The 5,796-nt window shown below is 31.3% G+C and overlaps 1 pseudogene; it reads left to right on the top strand.

Annotated features, from left to right (window-relative positions):
• Positions 1 to 1,533: 1,533 nt before the first annotated feature.
• Positions 1,534 to 2,767, top strand: LOC124885774 (annotated as a pseudogene).
• The last annotated feature ends 3,029 nt before the right edge of the window (positions 2,768 to 5,796 follow it).

Raw genomic sequence — 5,796 nt, 5'->3', positions numbered from 1 at the left:
TCAAAAAATGACCAAGTTGGAAATGCGTATTTTATCTTTCTATTTTGAATCATCGGGAAGATTCATCCTATATTATTTCTAGATTATTCCAGCAAATAGCAGAATCGTGGCTGGGGAACTATACTAGCGACCTACCCAATTTATTGTAGAAATTTTCACAATCAATGATTGGACAGTCGGGCCGATTCAAATTAATGTAGATTTTGGTGTTATTACGAGTTGGATTTTGATTTTTCATCATCGAGGTTTGATTCGAGGTTCCCGGCGTGAATTTCATCTCGTTTAATTGAGTAATATTTGAATGAAAGCGGCATTGAGGTCCAATTCTATTCTCTCTTTTATTTTGCTGTTTGTTATATTTGATGCATTGAATTAAAGATGGTGTGTTGGTTGATCTGTGATGATGTGAATTATTGGTTGTTTTGATTCGTTGTTTAATTTCCTTGATTGTGGATTGATTATGGGTTGTGTGATGAAATGATGTTTCATTAAGAATTAAAATCTATTATTTGGGGAAGAAATTAAAAATTGATAAAGGTGAATATTGGTTATTCTGATGCGTCGATGATTGTTTAATTCGGAGTAAGTATTGATGTTTGTTAAATGCAATAATATCATGATGGGTTGAAATTGGTAGGCAAACAGTAGGTCGAGTAGGCAAATTTAGGAATTGTGAATTGTTGGATAATTTGAAATGGTTTGTCTTTATTGCAATTGAAAAATGTATTTATTTAGCCGAAGAATGCTCCAAGGTGACATTGTACTTATTCACCGGGGAATGCCCCGAAGTATCATGTACGCAAAGGAGGCTCGTGATCAAGTCCCGAGGCATCGGGTAAAGCATAACTAAGATAGTTAGAATAGTTTAGGTTTTAATTTCAGCATTTTTTTTATTCTCGATTTTTAATAAATTGGTTTGGACACTATATTTTTGGGATTTGTTTTGTTTGTGTTTGTTTGTTTGGTTGTTGTGTGTTTTATGTGGTTTATACACTCATAGTGTCATACTAGCCGATATACTTTACGAAGCGACCGTGGTAGAACCACGGGACCGAGGGGTGCCTAACACCTTCCCCTCGATCAACAGAATTCCTTAACCGGAATCTTTGTTCGTAAATCAGTTTTAAAGAGTCAAAATTGTTTTGAAAAAGGATATCCAAGGGTGACTTGACATACCTGATTTTGTCAAGTGGCGACTCTTAGTTTAAATGAAAAAGAATCCTTTTCAAAACAACTTTTATCTTTTATCACTTAATAAATAAAACCCTTTTTAAACATTAAAATCGAATCTTTTGGTTAAAAAAAAAAGAGGTGTGACATTGAGTATTATATGATAAGAAATATTATGAGAATTAATAATTTAGGAGTACTACTAAAAATTATATTTAAACTTACTGAGTTAATTTAATCCTAATAAAACCTACCAATACATGGTGCTTAAGGAGAGATCGATATCTTGCTCTCTCTTTTACAATTCTAGGGTTATGGTTTTGTAAATACTTGATGAATAAAGGGTTAGGTGAAGAGAAAGTTATGGGACCTATGTATCCAAGGCCTCATGTTAATGATACAGAAAAGGGAGGTCCAAGAGCACCTCCAAGGTACAATATGGCTCTTTTATGGACAACTTAGCATTCCTTTCCAAAGATACAATCCTGGTGATTAACCTCTGAATAGTAGCAGCAGCGCAAAGTTGGTCCACCCTCACTCAAACCAAGTAAACCATATTCAAATTATTGTATTTTGCTTCATAGTAGATATATTTTGAATTTTGCCAATGATTTTAGGTCAAGACCTTATGCTTGAATTTCAACTTTTGCAGATGAAGCGATGTCTTTGAAATCTCAGACGATCTACCATGCATATGATTGAAGATGATAGTGCCAACACGAACAACCTTCTTCCTAGAATTACCAAAAAGATCTTGGCACGGTTAGAAGATCTTATACGTTAGTGCACAACTGACAATTAAAGCGTGAATAATATGAATAATTTGTTAGTAAGGCTTAAGCTTCAAATTAAGGCTTGAATAATTTGATTAAAATTTTTATAACCTCGTATGTCTTATAGAAAAAGCTTACAAATTTTTCGGTATGCCACTACCAAATAAGATTTTCAAATTATTCAAATCATAGACTTTGTCGTGTATTTAACACTGCTAAAAATAAATAAATTGAAAGTCGTGTGTTATAAAATGACTAGCGAAGGAAATAAAAAAAATTATTTATGGTGGGAATTTATACAACATAGACAGCTTATTTCGGGTTTAGGGAGCCATTTGAAATCCTTTGTGATGGAATGTTTGTGCATCATCTTGTTGTTAATTGCATACCCCCTGTTGATACTGCATTGATAAATATTTTAGGTGCCGCAATTAACACCTGCTGATACTAAATTTAAAATTCAAATGTGTTCTTGCTGAGTAGAAGTGCCTTGGTGCTTTCTATGGGAATCACAGAATGCATCAGCTAACCTAATTACTACATGATGTGACCATGAAAACTGTAAATGTGTTATAGATTGCATAACTGAAGTTAATGGAGAGAGCAAACACTTTTTTGTTGCTACTCAAGATACTGATTTGCGGAGATATCTTCAAAAGATATCTGGCATCCCTCTAATTTATGCTCTAAGGAATGCATTATTTCTCGAACAACCATCGCCATTTCCTCATCAATTTGTCAAATCTGTTGAAGAAGAACATCTTTATATGACTGACATGAAGTACAATGATAATGCTAAACACAAAGATATGTGGTGCGGGTGACAACATACAACAACAAGGAGCAAACTTAAAGGCAACCTAGGAATAATGAAATTTTCCAATTAGATATTAACTTTTGTAGTTTATGCTAGTCTTTTTAATTATCTCATATGTTTCGTATTGCTAGATAGATTCCCAGAGACCATTTAGTTTGGGTTACTTGGAAATAACATTATGATTAATATTATATTCTTGAATAATAAATTATGTCATTTTAATATATTCAACATTTTATCCTTGATCAATATTTATATAGTGACTTGAATATGTTTGCAAGGATAGGAATAGGATGACTCCATAAAAATATTTTACTTTCAAATATAATAGGATTCAATATAGAGTGATTTATAAAATGAGATCCCATGATTTGTTTTAGACAATCATTTAGATGTATAGAGATATTTGTGAAAGTTCATGTAGAAAACTAAAAATAAATGAGATACATTTTAATATATCTCATAATTTATTTTAGTTGATCAAATAGATCTATAGAGTGTCTTTTGACCATTCACCTATTTCTAAGCCACCCCAGTTTAGGAAAAATTCAATTGTTGGATAAGGTGTAGTGCTTTTAATTCTTTACTTGACGAGTACTCTTTACTTGACACTTGATGTGGGAATTTATTCTTTATCTCAGGATCATTTTAAGGCTACTGAAACTCATCCTGTTGTTGATGCTTTGTATTTTTTGCATCGTTACAATGTGTAGTATTGGTAATAGTGATATTACTCCTGATAGTATAGTTATCAAGTTGTTCTCTATCTTGTTTGTGCTTGTGGGGTTTAGTTTTATTGATATTTTGCTAAGTGTGCTTTATTTGCAAGAAGGAATTACCTGTCGAATAGTATTAAAAGTGGGATTCCACATGATGCAAGGTCTTATATTGTTGATGTGAGGAAGGGGAGAATGAGGATAAGAATGGGGGCAGCATTGGCGTTGGATGTTGTGGTTCTTTGTATTGGGATTGGGTGGCTGTTATGCATATTGGGAAGCTTGGTTGGATAGATGTATTTTATTTGTCTTATATCAGTTACAACTGTCGGGTATGGTGATGGGGCATTCCAATCAATGACAGGTTGTATCTAATTTGCATCTAATTGGTTGTTCTTGTCTACATCAGTGTTTTATGAGGCGGAAGCGTTTATTTGGAGTACTAAGACGTAAGCTTTGAGCTGGATCTTTAAATTTTTAATAAATAATACAGTAAAATAGTATAATAAAATAAAAAATATAAATAATAATTAATAGTTAAAAGCAATTAAAATATGAAAAAATAAATCATAGAAAACACGATTTCTAATATAATTTTATAAGTATAAATAAAAAAATGATATAAAAGCTACTATGATATGCAATAAAACTCTAGCATCTTAAATTTCAAAAAATAAAATAGTCTCATTTTTGTAAAATATATTATTATTGTTCTATGTAATTACATACTTAAACAAAAATAATCAATAGACTTTTTTAAAAAATATAATCAATAAACTTTATTATTACCCTTGTGGTAATTTTGAGATGATAAAATAAGATATTTTCTTTCAATAACAATTATTTTTAGACGCATGACAATAATAAAATATGATAATTTTGAGACGTACAATAATAATCTGAAGACCGATAATAAGTGAAGATGCAAGATTCGGCTAAATATTTTTTAAAGAAATATTAAGAGATGTTAAGTGATATTCACCCTCACTGTATTTCAAATACTAAATATACAATACAATGATTTATTATGTAAGTTATTCTCAACCTTTTTATTTCTATCGATGAAAGAAATTATCAAGCATCATTATTTATTAGAGAACTATTAGGGTCAATAATGTTAATTAAGAAATTCGACACAAAATGTGTCTAAGATCTGTCAGCCGAGCCCCAACCATTGGCATTAGGGATGCTTAGGGCGCACAGTCGGACGCTTAGAATGTAAGCCACATAGAACTAAGTCTCACACCTCTAACTTGAGGCATTTTACCAGTGTCCCACCTCGAAGCGATCCCCAAAACAGCCTTTTAAAACATTGTTCTATACTTGCAGTTGCTCGAGACTTGCTTGATCAGAAGGATCTAGTGCTTCTTATTTCATTACATTTATTGATAATTTCAGACACTTTGGTTATTTCTACATTATTTCTCATAAAGTTAAACCATCTGAATGCCTTGAAAGATATATAAATAAAGTGGAGAATCAATTAGTTAGATAAGCATATAAAGACTTTAAGGGTCGATAGAGATCGTAAAAATTTGTCAAAATAGTTTGAAGTTAACCATTCCTTTTATACCTCACCAAAATGGTGTAGCTGAAAGAAGAAATATAAAAGTGTTAGACATGACAAGATTTATAATGGCGCATACAATTTATCCTTCTCCTTTTAGCGAGATGTGTTATTGATTGCAGCTTACAAATTTAATAAAGTTTCTTTTATGTCAATATCTTTCACTCCTAATATTACGATGCAAATTACAGGATCATGTAGGCACCTACTCTCAGTTATCACCTACCGAAAATGAATGTTACTCGCCTAAATTCATTAGAAGATAATTTTTAGTGGGACTATTCTTTTTAATGATGATAAACAAAGCACAAGGACAAACAACATCAACTATTAGACTGTACATGCCACCACACATTTTTTCGCATGGACAATTATAGGTTGCACTCTCAAGAAGAATATTAATGTCAATGATAAATTAAAAGTTTTTTCAATAACAAAGCAACCAAAGCACAACAAAGCAATATGCAACAGAAATATCTACATAGAGATATTAGGTGAGGTACAACACATGTTATTACCTGATATAAAATAATTTTTACATTTTTAAGTTTGTTATAACTAACTCACCTTAAATATTCGTGTCTGCAAATTCAGAAGACACACAATTAAATTAGATTCAATTATTATGTCAAAGTAATGACATTTATGCTTTTATTTTAATAATCATTTACCTGGCCAGATTCATTATGATATATGTAATTAGGATCATTTGAAAAATTAAGTTTTGTTCCTATTAGGTTATTCGATTCTACA

This window comes from Capsicum annuum, chromosome 7, assembly GCF_002878395.1.
Source record: "Capsicum annuum cultivar UCD-10X-F1 chromosome 7, UCD10Xv1.1, whole genome shotgun sequence".
In the NCBI taxonomy this organism is placed as follows: Eukaryota; Viridiplantae; Streptophyta; class Magnoliopsida; order Solanales; family Solanaceae; genus Capsicum; species Capsicum annuum.
Note: the sequence above shows the minus strand (reverse complement) of the source record. Positions and strands in the feature narration are given on the sequence as shown.